The sequence below is a fragment of the Calliopsis andreniformis genome, unplaced genomic scaffold, assembly GCF_051401765.1.
Source record: "Calliopsis andreniformis isolate RMS-2024a unplaced genomic scaffold, iyCalAndr_principal scaffold0002, whole genome shotgun sequence".
Lineage (NCBI taxonomy): Eukaryota > Metazoa > Arthropoda > Insecta > Hymenoptera > Andrenidae > Calliopsis > Calliopsis andreniformis.
Window position 1 is genome coordinate 150,102 of NW_027480423.1, and position 16,283 is coordinate 166,384.

Consider the following 16,283-nt stretch of genomic DNA (forward strand, 5'->3'; position numbering starts at 1 on the left):
TCTTATATCTTTACTGTATTTTATGCTTCAGGCGTTGACTTCTACGGCCGTAGCTTTTAGATGTGGTGGAGGAACGCGCTAGAGTGACGCCTAGGTTGCACGGAACGTAGAAATGACCATTACTTTCACACTGCTTGCAATTATTCCTGTTATACAATGGAAAAACTGCTGCATTTTTATTGTATTTTATGCATCTGGCGTTGAAGTCTAAGTCCCTAGCTATTCGATCTGGTGGAGCAACGCCCTATACCGGAGCCTAGGTTGCCCGGAACGTAGAAATGGCCATCACTTTCACACTGTTTGCAATTATTCATTTTATACGATGGAAAAGCTGTTGTATTTATATTGTATTTTATGCTTCAGGCGTTGAATTCTAAGGCCCTAGCTATTCGATCTGGTGGAGCAACGCCCCAGAGTGAAGCCTAGGTTGCCCGGAACGTAGAAATGACCATTACTTTCACGCTGTTTGCAACTATTCATTTTATACGATGGAAAAACTGTTGCATTTTTATTGTATTTTATGCATCTGGCGTTGAATTCTAAGACCCTTGCGATTCGATCTGGTGGAGCAATGCCCTAGAGAGGAGCCTAGGTTGCCCGGAACGCAGCAATGACCATTACTTTCACACTGGTTGTAATTATTCCTCTTATACGATGGAAAAACTGTTGCATCTTTATTGTATTTTATGCTTCCGGCGTTGACTTGTAAGGCCCTAACCATTCGATCTGGTGAAGCAACGCCGTAGAGTGAAGCCTAGGTTGCCGGGAACGTAGAAACGACCATTATTTTCACACTGGTTGCAATTATTCCTGTTATACCATGGAAAAACTGTTGTATTTTTATTGTATTTTATGCTTCTTGAGTTGAATTCTACGTCCCTAGCTATTCGATCTGGTGGAGCAACACCCTAGAGTGAAGCCTAGGTTGCCCGGAACGCAGCAATGACCATTACTTTCACACTGGTTGTAATTATTCCTCTTATACGATGGAAAAACTGTTGCATCTTTATTGTATTTTATGCTTCCGGCGTTGACTTGTAAGGCCCTAACTATTCGATCTGGTGAAGCAACGCCGTAGAGTGAAGCCTAGGTTGCCCGGAACGTAAAAATGACCATCACCTTCACTCTGGTAGCAATTATTCATGCTATACGATGGAAAAACTGTTGCATTTTGATTGCATTTTCTGCTTCTGGTGTTGACGCCTAAGGCTCTCACTCTTCGATCTGGTGGAGCAACGCCCTAGGGTGAAGCCGAGGTTGCCCGGAACATAGAAGTGACCATAGCTTTCACACTGGTTGCAATTATACTTTTTATGCGATGGAAAAACTGTTGTATTTATTTTGTATTTTATGATTCTAACGTTGTCTTCTTAGGCCCTAACTATACACTCTGGTTGACCAACGCCCTAGAGTGAAGCCTAGGTTGCCTGGAACGTAGAAATGACCATCACCTTCACCCTGGTTGCAATTACTCCTGTTATACGACGGAAAAACTGCTGTATTTTTATTGCATTTTATGCTTCTGGCGTTGACTTCTAAGGCCGTAGCTATTCGATGTTGTGGAGTAACGCCCTAGAGTGAGGGCTAGGTTTCCCGGAACGTGGAAACGACCATGACTTTCACACTGTTTGCAATTATTCATTTTATACGATGGAAAAACTGTTGCATTTTTATTGTATTTTATGCATCTGGCGTTGATGTCTAAGTCCCTAGCTATTCGATCTGGTGGAGCAACGCCCTAGAGCGGAACCTAGGTTGCCCGGAAAGTAGAAATGACCATCACTTTCACACTGTTTGCAATTATTCATTTTATACGATGGAAAAGCTGTTGTATTTATATTGTATTTTATGCTTCTGGCGTTGAATTCTAAGGCCCTAGCTATTCGATCTGGTGGAGCAACGCCCTAGAGTGAAGCCTAGGTTGCCCGGAACGTAGAAATGACCATTACTTTCACACTGTTTGCAACTATTCGTTTTATACGATGGAAGAGCTGTTGTATTTATATTGTATTTTATGCTTCTGGCGTTGACTTCTAAGGCCGTAGCTATTCGATGTGGTGGAGTAACGCCCTAGAGTGAGGGCTAGGTTTCCCGGAACGTAGAAACGACCATGACTTTCACACTGCTTGCAATTATTCCTGTTATACAATGGAAAAACTGTTGCATTTTTATTGTATTTTATGCATCTGGCGTTGAATTCTAAGTCCCTAGCTATTCGATATGGTGGAGCAACGCCCTAGAGAGGAGCCTAGGTTGCCCGGAACGCAGCAATGACCATTACTTTCACTCTGTCTGCAATTATTCATTTTATACGATGGAAAAGCTGTTGTATTTATATTGTATTTTATGCTTCTGGCGTTGACTTCTAAGGCCGTAGCTATTAGATGTGGTGGAGGAACGCGCTAGAGTGACGCCTGGGTTGCACGGAACGTAGAAATGACCATTACTTTCACACTGCTTGCAATTATTCCTGTTATACAATGGAAAAACTGTTGCATTTTTATTGCATTTTATGCATCTGGTGTTGAATTCTAAGTCCCTAGCTATTCGATCTGGTGGAGCAACGCCCTAGAGCGGAGCCTAGGTTGCCCGGAACGTAGAAATGACCATTACTTTCACACTGTTTGCAATTATTCATTTTATACGATGGAAAAGCTGTTGTATTTATATTGTATTTTATGCTTCTGGCGTTGTATTCTAAGGCCCTAGGTATTCGATCTGGTGGAGCAACGCCCTAGAGTGAAGCCTAGGTTGCCCGGAACGTAGAAATGACCATTACTTTCACACTGTTTGCAATCATTCATTTTATACGATGGAAAAGCTGTTGTACTTATATTGTATTTTATGCTTCTGGCGTTGACTTCTAAGGCCGTAGATATTAGATGTGCTGGAGCAACGCCCTAGAGTGACGCCTAGGTTATACGGAACGTAGAAATGACTATCATCTTCACTCTGGTTGCAATTATTCCTGTTATACGATGGAAAAACTGCTGTATTATTATTGCATTTTATGCTTCGGGCTCTGACTTCTGAGGCCGTAGCTATTCGATGTGGTGGAGCAACGCCCTAGAGTGAAGCCTAGGTAGCCCGGAACGTAGAAATGACCATCATCTTCACACTGTTTGCAATTATTCATTTTATACGGTGGAAAAGCTGTTGTATTTATATTGTATTTTATGCTTCTGGCGTTGACTTCTAAGGCCGTAGCTACTCGATGTGGTGGAGCAACGCCCTAGAGTGAAGCCTAGGTTGCCCGGAACGTAGAAACGAGCATTACTTTCACTCTGGTTGTAATTATTCCTGTTATACGATGGAAAAACTGCTGTATTTTTATTGCATTTTCTGCTTCTGGTGTTGACGTCTAAGGCTCTCACTCTTCGATCAGGTGGAGCAACGCCCTAGGGTGAAGCCGAGGTTGCACGGAACGTAGAAGTGACCATAACTTTCACACTGGTTGCGATTATACTTTTTATGCGATGGAAAAACTGTTGTATTTATTTTGTATTTTATGATTCTATCGTTGACTTCTTAGGCCCTAACTATTCGCTCTGGTTGACCAACGCCCTAGAGTGAAGCCTAGGTTGCCCGGAACGTAGAAATGACCATCACTTTCACACTGGTTGCAATTATACCTGTTATAGTATGGAGAAGCTCTTGTATCTTTACTGTATTTTATGCTTCAGGCATTGGCTTCTATAGCCATACCTATTCCATCTGGAGGAGCAACGCCCTAGCGTCATGCCTAGGTTGCCCGGATCGTAGATATGACCATAACTTTCACACTGGTTGCTATTACTCATGCTATACGATGGAAAGGCTGTTGTATTTATATTGTATTTTATTCTTCTGGCGTTGACCTCTAAGGCTGTAGCTATTCGATGTGGTGGAGCAACGACCTAGAGTGAATCCTATGTAGCCCGGAACGTAGAAATGACCATCATCTCAACACTGTTTGCAATTATTCATTTTATACGATGGAAAAGCTGTGGTATTTATATTGCATTTTGTTATTCTGGCGTTGACATCTAAGGCCGTGGTTATTCGATGTGGTGGAGCAACGACCTAGAGTGAAGCCTATGATGCCGGGAACGTAGAAACGACCATTACTTTCACACTGGTTGCAATTATTCCTGTTATACCATGGAAAAACTGTTGTACTTTTATTGTTTTTTATGCTTCTGGCGGTGACTTCTAAGGCCGTAGCTATTAGATGTGGTGGAGGAACGCGCTAGAGTGACGCCTAGGTTGCACGGAACGTAGAAATGACCATTACTTTCACACTGCTTGCAATTATTCCTGTTATACAATGGAAAAACTGCTGCATTTTTATTGTATTTTATGCATCTGGCGTTGAAGTCTAAGTCCCTAGCTATTCGATCTGGTGGAGCAACGCCCTATACCGGAGCCTAGGTTGCCCGGAACGTAGAAATGACCATCACTTTCACACTGTTTGCAATTATTCATTTTATACGATGGAAAAGCTGTTGTATTTATATAGTATTTTATGCTTCTGGCGTTGAATTCTAAGGCCCTAGCTATTCGATCTGGTGGAGCAACGCCCTAGAGTGAAGCCTAGGTTGCCCGGAACGTAGAAATGACCATTACTTTCACGCTGTTTGCAACTATTCATTTTATACGATGGAAAAACTGTTGCATTTTTATTGTATTTTATGCATCTGGCGTTGAATTCTAAGACCCTTGCGATTCGATCTGGTGGAGCAATGCCCTAGAGAGGAGCCTAGGTTGCCCGGAACGCAGCAATGACCATTACTTTCACACTGGTTGTAATTATTCCTCTTATACGATGGAAAAACTGTTGCATCTTTATTGTATTTTATGCTTCCGGCGTTGACTTGTAAGGCCCTAACCATTCGATCTGGTGAAGCAACGCCGTAGAGTGAAGCCTAGGTTGCCGGGAACGTAGAAACGACCATTATTTTCACACTGGTTGCAATTATTCCTGTTATACCATGGAAAAACTGTTGTATTTTTATTGTATTTTATGCTTCTTGAGTTGAATTCTACGTCCCTAGCTATTCGATCTGGTGGAGCAACACCCTAGAGTGAAGCCTAGGTTGCCCGGAACGCAGCAATGACCATTACTTTCACACTGGTTGTAATTATTCCTCTTATACGATGGAAAAACTGTTGCATCTTTATTGTATTTTATGCTTCCGGCGTTGACTTGTAAGGCCCTAACTATTCGATCTGGTGAAGCAACGCCGTAGAGTGAAGCCTAGGTTGCCCGGAACGTAAAAATGACCATCACCTTCACTCTGGTAGCAATTATTCATGCTATACGATGGAAAAACTGTTGCATTTTGATTGCATTTTCTGCTTCTGGTGTTGACGCCTAAGGCTCTCACTCTTCGATCTGGTGGAGCAACGCCCTAGGGTGAAGCCGAGGTTGCCCGGAACATAGAAGTGACCATAGCTTTCACACTGGTTGCAATTATACTTTTTATGCGATGGAAAAACTGTTGTATTTATTTTGTATTTTATGATTCTAACGTTGTCTTCTTAGGCCCTAACTATACACTCTGGTTGACCAACGCCCTAGAGTGAAGCCTAGGTTGCCTGGAACGTAGAAATGACCATCACCTTCACCCTGGTTGCAATTACTCCTGTTATACGACGGAAAAACTGCTGTATTTTTATTGCATTTTATGCTTCTGGCGTTGACTTCTAAGGCCGTAGCTATTCGATGTTGTGGAGTAACGCCCTAGAGTGAGGGCTAGGTTTCCCGGAACGTAGAAACGACCATGACTTTCACACTGTTTGCAATTATTCATTTTATACGATGGAAAAACTGTTGCATTTTTATTGTATTTTATGCATCTGGCGTTGATGTCTAAGTCCCTAGCTATTCGATCTGGTGGAGCAACGCCCTAGAGCGGAACCTAGGTTGCCCGGAAAGTAGAAATGACCATCACTTTCACACTGTTTGCAATTATTCATTTTATACGATGGAAAAGCTGTTGTATTTATATTGTATTTTATGCTTCTGGCGTTGAATTCTAAGGCCCTAGCTATTCGATCTGGTGGAGCAACGCCCTAGAGTGAAGCCTAGGTTGCCCGGAACGTAGAAATGACCATTACTTTCACACTGTTTGCAACTATTCATTTTATACGATGGAAGAGCTGTTGTATTTATATTGTATTTTATGCTTCTGGCGTTGACTTCTAAGGCCGTAGCTATTAGATGTGGTGGAGCAACGCGCTAGAGTGACGCCTAGGTTGCACGGAACGTAGAAATGTCCATTACTTTCACACTGCTTGCAATTATTCCTGTTATACAATGGAAAAACTGTTGCATTTTTATTGTATTTTATGCATCCTGCGTTGAATTCTAAGTCCCTAGCTATTCGATCTGGTGGAGCAACGCCCTAGAGAGGAGCCTAGGTTGCCCGGAACGCAGCAATGACCATTACTTTCACTCTGTCTGCAATTATTCATTTTACACGATGGAAAAGCTGTTGTATCTATATTGTATTTTATGCTTCTGGCGTTGACTTCTAAGGCCGTAGCTATTAGATGTGGTGGAGGAACGCGCTAGAGTGACGCCTAGGATGCACGGAACGTAGAAATGACCATTACTTTCACACTGCTTGCAATTATTCCTGTTATACAATGGAAAAACTGTTGCATTTTTATTGCATTTTATGCATCTGGTGTTGAATTCTAAGTCCCTAGCTATTCGATCTGGTGGAGCAACGCCCTAGAGAGGAGCCTAGGTTGCCCGGAACGTAGAACTGACCATTACTTTCACACTGTTTGCAATTATTCATTTTATACGATGGAAAAGCTATTGTATTTATATTGTATTTTATGCTTCTGGCGTTGTATTCTAAGGCCCTAGGTATTCGATCTGGTGGAGCAACGCCCTAGAGTGAAGCCTAGGTTGCCCGGAACGTAGAAATGACCATTACTTTCACACTGTTTGCAATCATTCATTTTATACGATGGAAAAGCTGTTGTACTTATATTGTATTTTATGCTTCTGGCGTTGACTTCTAAGGCCGTAGCTATTCGATGTGGTGGAGTAACGCCCTAGAGTGAGGGCTAGGTTTCCCGGAACGTAGAAATGACCATCACTTTCACACTGTTTGCAATTATTCATTTTATACTATGGAAAAGCTGTTCTATTTATATTGTATTTTATGCTTCTGGCGTTGAATTCTAAGGCCCTAGCTATTCGATCTGGTGGAGCAACGCCCTAGAGAGGAGCCTAGGTTGCCCGGAACGTAGAAATGACCATTACTTTCACACTGTTTGCAATTATTCATTTTATACGATGGAAGAGTTGTTTTATTTATATTGTATTTTATGCTTCTGGCGTTGACTTCTAAGGCCGTAGATATTAGATGTGCTGGAGCAACGCCCTAGAGTGACGCCTAGGTTATACGGAACGTAGAAATGACTATCATCTTCACTCTGGTTGCAATTATTCCTGTTATACGATGGAAAAACTGCTGTATTATTATTGCATTTTATGCTTCGGGCTCTGACTTCTGAGGCCGTAGCTATTCGATGTGGTGGAGCAACGCCCTAGAGTGAAGCCTAGGTAGCCCGGAACGTAGAAATGACCATCATCTTCACACTGTTTGCAATTATTCATTTTATACGGTGGAAAAGCTGTTGTATTTATATTGTATTTTATGCTTCTGGCGTTGACTTCTAAGGCCGTAGCTACTCGATGTGGTGGAGCAACGCCCTAGAGTGAAGCCTAGGTTGCACGGAACGTAGAAATGACCATTACTTTCACACTGCTTGCAATTATTCCTGTTATACAATGGAAAAACTGCTGCATTTTTATTGTATTTTATGCATCTGGCGTTGAAGTCTAAGTCCCTAGCTATTCGATCTGGTGGAGCAACGCCCTATACCTTAGCCTAGGTTGCCCGGAACGTAGAAATGACCATCACTTTCACACTGTTTGCAATTATTCATTTTATACGATGGAAAAGCTGTTGTATTTATATAGTATTTTATGCTTCTGGCGTTGAATTCTAAGGCCCTAGCTATTCGATCTGGTGGAGCAACGCCCTAGAGTGAAGCCTAGGTTGCCCGGAACGTAGAAATGACCATTACTTTCACGCTGTTTGCAACTATTCATTTTATACGGTGGAAAAACTGTTGCATTTTTATTGTATTTTATGCATCTGGCGTTGAATTCTAAGACCCTAGCTATTCGATCTGGTGGAGCAATGCCCTAGATAGGAGCCTAGGTTGCCCGGTACGCAGCAATGACCATTACTTTCACACTGGTTGTAATTATTCCTCTTATACGATGGAAAAACTGTTGCATCTTTATTGTATTTTATGCTTCCGGCGTTGACTTGTAAGGCCCTAACTATTCGATCTGGTGAAGCAACGCCGTAGAGTGAAGCCTAGGTTGCCGGGAACGTAGAAACGACCATTATTTTCACACTGGTTGCAATTATTCCTGTTATACCATGGAAAAACTGTTGTATTTTTATTGTATTTTATGCTTCTTGAGTTGAATTCTAAGTCCCTAGATATTCGATCTGGTGGAGCAACACCCTAGAGTGAAGCCTAGGTTGCCCGGAACGCAGCAATGACCATTACTTTCACACTGGTTGTAATTATTCCTCATATACGATGGAAAAACTGTTGCATCTTTATTGTATTTTATGCTTCCGGCGTTGACTTGTAAGGCCCTAACTATTCGATCTGGTGAAGCAACGCCGTAGAGTGAAGCCTAGGTTGCCCGGAACGTAAAAATGACCATCACCTTCACTCTGGTAGCAATTATTCATGCTATACGATGGAAAAACTGTTGCATTTTGATTGCATTTTCTGCTTCTGGTGTTGACGCCTAAGGCTCTCACTCTTCGATCTGGTGGAGCAACGCCCTAGGGTGAAGCCGAGGTTGCCCGGAACATAGAAGTGACCATAGCATTCACACTGGTTGCAATTATACTTTTTATGCGATGGAAAAACTGTTGTATTTATTTTGTATTTTATGATTCTAACGTTGTCTTCTTAGGCCCTAACTATACGCTCTGGTTGACCAACGCCCTAGAGTGAAGCCTAGGTTGCCTGGAACGTAGAAATGACCATCACCTTCACTCTGGTTGCAATTACTCCTGTTATACGACGGAAAAACTGCTGTATTTTTATTGCATTTTATGCTTCTGGCGTTGACTTCTAAGGCCGTAGCTATTCGATGTGGTGGAGTAACGCCCTAGAGTGAGGGCTAGGTTTCCCGGAACGTAGAAACGACCATGACTTTCACACTGCTTGCAATTATTCCTGTTATACAATGGAAAAACTGTTGCATTTTTATTGTATTTTATGCATCTGGCGTTGAATTCTAAGTCCCTAGCTATTCGATATGGTGGAGCAACGCCCTAGAAAGGAGCCTAGGTTGCCCGGAACGCAGCAATGACCATTACTTTCACTCTGTCTGCAATTATTCATTTTATACGATGGAAAAGCTGTTGTATTTATATTGTATTTTATGCTTCTGGCGTTGACTTCTAAGGCCGTAGCTATTAGATGTGGTGGAGGAACGCGCTAGAGTGACGCCTGGGTTGCACGGAACGTAGAAATGACCATTACTTTCACACTGCTTGCAATTATTCCTGTTATACAATGGAAAAACTGTTGCATTTTTATTGCATTTTATGCATCTGGTGTTGAATTCTAAGTCCCTAGCTATTCGATCTGGTGGACAACGCCCTATACCGGAGCCTAGGTTGCCCGGAACGTAGAAATGACCATCACTTTCACACTGTTTGCAATTATTCATTTTATACGATGGAAAAGCTGTTGTATTTATATAGTATTTTATGCTTCTGGCGTTGAATTCTAAGGCCCTAGCTATTCGATCTGGTGGAGCAACGCCCTAGAGTGAAGCCTAGGTTGCCCGGAACGTAGAAATGACCATTACTTTCACGCTGTTTGCAACTATTCATTTTATACGGTGGAAAAACTGTTGCATTTTTATTGTATTTTATGCATCTGGCGTTGAATTCTAAGACCCTAGCTATTCGATCTGGTGGAGCAATGCCCTAGAGAGGAGCCTAGGTTGCCCGGTACGCAGCAATGACCATTACTTTCACACTGGTTGTAATTATTCCTCTTATACGATGGAAAAACTGTTGCATCTTTATTGTATTTTATGCTTCCGGCGTTGACTTGTAAGGCCCTAACTATTCGATCTGGTGAAGTAACGCCGTAGAGTGAAGCCTAGGTTGCCGGGAACGTAGAAACGACCATTATTTTCACACTGGTTGCAATTATTCCTGTTATACCATGGAAAAACTGTTGTATTTTTATTGTATTTTATGCTTCTTGAGTTGAATTCTAAGTCCCTAGATATTCGATCTGGTGGAGCAACACCCTAGAGTGAAGCCTAGGTTGCCCGGAACGCAGCAATGACCATTACTTTCACACTGGTTGTAATTATTCCTCATATACGATGGAAAACCTGTTGCATCTTTATTGTATTTTATGCTTCCGGCGTTGACTTGTAAGGCCCTAACTATTCGATCTGGTGAAGCAACGCCGTAGAGTGAAGCCTAGGTTGCCCGGAACGTAAAAATGACCATCACCTTCACTCTGGTAGCAATTATTCATGCTATACGATGGAAAAACTGTTGCATTTTGATTGCATTTTCTGCTTCTGGTGTTGACGCCTAAGGCTCTCACTCTTCGATCTGGTGGAGCAACGCCCTAGGGTGAAGCCGAGGTTGCCCGGAACATAGAAGTGACCATAGCATTCACACTGGTTGCAATTATACTTTTTATGCGATGGAAAAACTGTTGTATTTATTTTGTATTTTATGATTCTAACGTTGTCTTCTTAGGCCCTAACTATACGCTCTGGTTGACCAACGCCCTAGAGTGAAGCCTAGGTTGCCTGGAACGTAGAAATGACCATCACCTTCACTATGGTTGCAATTACTCCTTTTATACGACGGAAAAACTGCTGTATTTTTATTGCATTTTATGCTTCTGGCGTTGACTTCTAAGGCCGTAGCTATTCGATGTGGTGGAGTAACGCCCTAGAGTGAGGGCTAGGTTTCCCGGAACGTAGAAACGACCATGACTTTCACACTGCTTGCAATTATTCCTGTTATACAATGGAAAAACTGTTGCATTTTTATTGTATTTTATGCATCTGGCGTTGAATTCTAAGTCCCTAGCTATTCGATATGGTGGAGCAACGCCCTAGAGAGGAGCCTAGGTTGCCCGGAACGCAGCAATGACCATTACTTTCACTCTGTCTGCAATTATTCATTTTATACGATGGAAAAGCTGTTGTATTTATATTGTATTTTATGCTTCTGGCGTTGACTTCTAAGGCCGTAGCTATTAGATGTGGTGGAGGAACGCGCTAGAGTGACGCCTGGGTTGCACGGAACGTAGAAATGACCATTACTTTCACACTGCTTGCAATTATTCCTGTTATACAATGGAAAAACTGTTGCATTTTTATTGCATTTTATGCATCTGGTGTTGAATTCTAAGTCCCTAGCTATTCGATCTGGTGGAGCAACGCCCTAGAGCGGAGCCTAGGTTGCCCGGAACGTAGAAATGACCATTACTTTCACACTGTTTGCAATTATTCATTTTATACGATGGAAAAGCTGTTGTATTTATATTGTATTTTATGCTTCTGGCGTTGTATTCTAAGGCCCTAGGTATTCGATCTGGTGGAGCAACGCCCTAGAGTGAAGCCTAGGTTGCCCGGAACGTAGAAATGACCATTACTTTCACACTGTTTGCAATCATTCATTTTATACGATGGAAAAGCTGTTGTACTTATATTGTATTTTATGCTTCTGGCGTTGACTTCTAAGGCCGTAGATATTAGATGTGCTGGAGCAACGCCCTAGAGTGACGCCTAGGTTATACGGAACGTAGAAATGACTATCATCTTCACTCTGGTTGCAATTATTCCTGTTATACGATGGAAAAACTGCTGTATTATTATTGCATTTTATGCTTCGGGCTCTGACTTCTGAGGCCGTAGCTATTCGATGTGGTGGAGCAACGCCCTAGAGTGAAGCCTAGGTAGCCCGGAACGTAGAAATGACCATCATCTTCACACTGTTTGCAATTATTCATTTTATACGGTGGAAAAGCTGTTGTATTTATATTGTATTTTATGCTTCTGGCGTTGACTTCTAAGGCCGTAGCTACTCGATGTGGTGGAGCAACGCCCTAGAGTGAAGCCTAGGTTGCCCGGAACGTAGAAACGAGCATTACTTTCACTCTGGTTGTAATTATTCCTGTTATACGATGGAAAAACTGCTGTATTTTTATTGCATTTTCTGCTTCTGGTGTTGACGTCTAAGGCTCTCACTCTTCGATCAGGTGGAGCAACGCCCTAGGGTGAAGCCGAGGTTGCACGGAACGTAGAAGTGACCATAACTTTCACACTGGTTGCGATTATACTTTTTATGCGATGGAAAAACTGTTGTATTTATTTTGTATTTTATGATTCTATCGTTGACTTCTTAGGCCCTAACTATTCGCTCTGGTTGACCAACGCCCTAGAGTGAAGCCTAGGTTGCCCGGAACGTAGAAATGACCATCACTTTCACACTGGTTGCAATTATACCTGTTATAGTATGGAGAAGCTCTTGTATCTTTACTGTATTTTATGCTTCAGGCATTGGCTTCTATAGCCATACCTATTCCATCTGGAGGAGCAACGCCCTAGCGTCATGCCTAGGTTGCCCGGATCGTAGATATGACCATAACTTTCACACTGGTTGCTATTACTCATGCTATACGATGGAAAGGCTGTTGTATTTATATTGTATTTTATTCTTCTGGCGTTGACCTCTAAGGCTGTAGCTATTCGATGTGGTGGAGCAACGACCTAGAGTGAATCCTATGTAGCCCGGAACGTAGAAATGACCATCATCTCAACACTGTTTGCAATTATTCATTTTATACGATGGAAAAGCTGTGGTATTTATATTGCATTTTGTTATTCTGGCGTTGACATCTAAGGCCGTGGTTATTCGATGTGGTGGAGCAACGACCTAGAGTGAAGCCTATGATGCCGGGAACGTAGAAACGACCATTACTTTCACACTGGTTGCAATTATTCCTGTTATACCATGGAAAAACTGTTGTACTTTTATTGTTTTTTATGCTTCTGGCGGTGACTTCTAAGGCCGTAGCTATTAGATGTGGTGGAGGAACGCGCTAGAGTGACGCCTAGGTTGCACGGAACGTAGAAATGACCATTACTTTCACACTGCTTGCAATTATTCCTGTTATACAATGGAAAAACTGCTGCATTTTTATTGTATTTTATGCATCTGGCGTTGAAGTCTAAGTCCCTAGCTATTCGATCTGGTGGAGCAACGCCCTATACCGGAGCCTAGGTTGCCCGGAACGTAGAAATGACCATCACTTTCACACTGTTTGCAATTATTCATTTTATACGATGGAAAAGCTGTTGTATTTATATAGTATTTTATGCTTCTGGCGTTGAATTCTAAGGCCCTAGCTATTCGATCTGGTGGAGCAACGCCCTAGAGTGAAGCCTAGGTTGCCCGGAACGTAGAAATGACCATTACTTTCACGCTGTTTGCAACTATTCATTTTATACGGTGGAAAAACTGTTGCATTTTTATTGTATTTTATGCATCTGGCGTTGAATTCTAAGACCCTAGCTATTCGATCTGGTGGAGCAATGCCCTAGAGAGGAGCCTAGGTTGCCCGGTACGCAGCAATGACCATTACTTTCACACTGGTTGTAATTATTCCTCTTATACGATGGAAAAACTGTTGCATCTTTATTGTATTTTATGCTTCCGGCGTTGACTTGTAAGGCCCTAACTATTCGATCTGGTGAAGCAACGCCGTAGAGTGAAGCCTAGGTTGCCGGGAACGTAGAAACGACCATTATTTTCACACTGGTTGCAATTATTCCTGTTATACCATTGAAAAACTGTTGTATTTTTATTGTATTTTATGCTTCTTGAGTTGAATTCTAAGTCCCTAGATATTCGATCTGGTGGAGCAACACCCTAGAGTGAAGCCTAGGTTGCCCGGAACGCAGCAATGACCATTACTTTCACACTGGTTGTAATTATTCCTCATATACGATGGAAAAACTGTTGCATCTTTATTGTATTTTATGCTTCCGGCGTTGACTTGTAAGGCCCTAACTATTCGATCTGGTGAAGCAACGCCGTAGAGTGAAGCCTAGGTTGCCCGGAACGTAAAAATGACCATCACCTTCACTCTGGTAGCAATTATTCATGCTATACGACGGAAAAACTGTTGCATTTTGATTGCATTTTCTGCTTCTGGTGTTGACGCCTAAGGCTCTCACTCTTCGATCTGGTGGAGCAACGCCCTAGGGTGAAGCCGAGGTTGCCCGGAACATAGAAGTGACCATAGCATTCACACTGGTTGCAATTATACTTTTTATGCGATGGAAAAACTGTTGTATTTATTTTGTAATTTATGATTCTAACGTTGTCTTCTTAGGCCCTAACTATACGCTCTGGTTGACCAACGCCCTAGAGTGAAGCCTAGGTTGCCTGGAACGTAGAAATGACCATCACCTTCACTCTGGTTGCAATTACTCCTGTTATACGACGGAAAAACTGCTGTATTTTTATTGCATTTTATGCTTCTGGCGTTGACTTCTAAGGCCGTAGCTATTCGATGTGGTGGAGTAACGCCCTAGAGTGAGGGCTAGGTTTCCCGGAACGTAGAAACGACCATGACTTTCACACTGCTTGCAATTATTCCTGTTATACAATGGAAAAACTGTTGCATTTTTATTGTATTTTATGCATCTGGCGTTGAATTCTAAGTCCCTAGCTATTCGATATGGTGGAGCAACGCCCTAGAGAGGAGCCTAGGTTGCCCGGAACGCAGCAATGACCATTACTTTCACTCTGTCTGCAATTATTCATTTTATACGATGGAAAAGCTGTTGTATTTATATTGTATTTTATGCTTCTGGCGTTGACTTCTAAGGCCGTAGCTATTAGATGTGGTGGAGGAACGCGCTAGAGTGACGCCTGGGTTGCACGGAACGTAGAAATGACCATTACTTTCACACTGCTTGCAATTATTCCTGTTATACAATGGAAAAACTGTTGCATTTTTATTGCATTTTATGCATCTGGTGTTGAATTCTAAGTCCCTAGCTATTCGATCTGGTGGACAACGCCCTATACCGGAGCCTAGGTTGCCCGGAACGTAGAAATGACCATCACTTTCACACTGTTTGCAATTATTCATTTTATACGATGGAAAAGCTGTTGTATTTATATAGTATTTTATGCTTCTGGCGTTGAATTCTAAGGCCCTAGCTATTCGATCTGGTGGAGCAACGCCCTAGAGTGAAGCCTAGGTTGCCCGGAACGTCGAAATGACCATTACTTTCACGCTGTTTGCAACTATTCATTTTATACGGTGGAAAAACTGTTGCATTTTTATTGTATTTTATGCATCTGGCGTTGAATTCTAAGACCCTAGCTATTCGATCTGGTGGAGCAATGCCCTAGAGAGGAGCCTAGGTTGCCCGGTACGCAGCAATGACCATTACTTTCACACTGGTTGTAATTATTCCTCTTATACGATGGAAAAACTGTTGCATCTTTATTGTATTTTATGCTTCCGGCGTTGACTTGTAAGGCCCTAACTATTCGATCTGGTGAAGCAACGCCGTAGAGTGAAGCCTAGGTTGCCGGGAACGTAGAAACGACCATTATTTTCACACTGGTTGCAATTATTCCTGTTATACCATGGAAAAACTGTTGTATTTTTATTGTATTTTATGCTTCTTGAGTTGAATTCTAAGTCCCTAGATATTCGATCTGGTGGAGCAACACACTAGAGTGAAGCCTAGGTTGCCCGGAACGCAGCAATGACCATTACTTTCACACTGGTTGTAATTATTCCTCATATACGATGGAAAAACTGTTGCATCTTTATTGTATTTTATGCTTCCGGCGTTGACTTGTAAGGCCCTAACTATTCGATCTGGTGAAGCAACGCCGTAGAGTGAAGCCTAGGTTGCCCGGAACGTAAAAATGACCATCACCTTCACTCTGGTAGCAATTATTCATGCTATACGATGGAAAAACTGTTGCATTTTGATTGCATTTTCTGCTTCTGGTGTTGACGCCTAAGGCTCTCACTCTTCGATCTGGTGGAGCAACGCCCTAGGGTGAAGCCGAGGTTGCCCGGAACATAGAAGTGACCATAGCATTCACACTGGTTGCAATTATACTTTTTATGCGATGGAAAAACTGTTGTATTTATTTTGT